Source organism: Octopus bimaculoides, chromosome 3 (genome assembly GCF_001194135.2).
Source record: "Octopus bimaculoides isolate UCB-OBI-ISO-001 chromosome 3, ASM119413v2, whole genome shotgun sequence".
NCBI lineage: Eukaryota > Metazoa > Mollusca > Cephalopoda > Octopoda > Octopodidae > Octopus > Octopus bimaculoides.
In genome coordinates, this window is record NC_068983.1 from 99,435,807 (window position 1) to 99,436,209 (window position 403).

The window sequence follows — 403 nt, forward strand, 5'->3', positions numbered from 1 at the left end:
TGAATGTAGCAAGGTTGGCATGTATAAAAGACGAAGCCACCTTGAGCATGATCCTATGAAACGGGAAAAAATTTAAAGCAGAGAGCTACTTACTTTTTGTAAATAAATGTGTTAACATGTAACATTATTGCCCGAAGTTACCGTGGTCTTTTCGTAGGTTTTTCTTTCCACGGATAAACCACCCCATTTCTTGGGAACTTTTTGTATTATTTTAATTTTTTTTTTGTATATATCCCAAACGATTTCGATTCCTTTTGATCGTTGTCCCTAATTTTTTTTTTTTTTACTTTGTTTTCGTCCCCCTCGAAAAGAAAAACTCTACATTGTATTTGTCCCATCTGTGTTCAGCCCTGTGTGGCTAATAAAGAAAGTTCTCTATCTATCTATCTATCTATCTATCTAT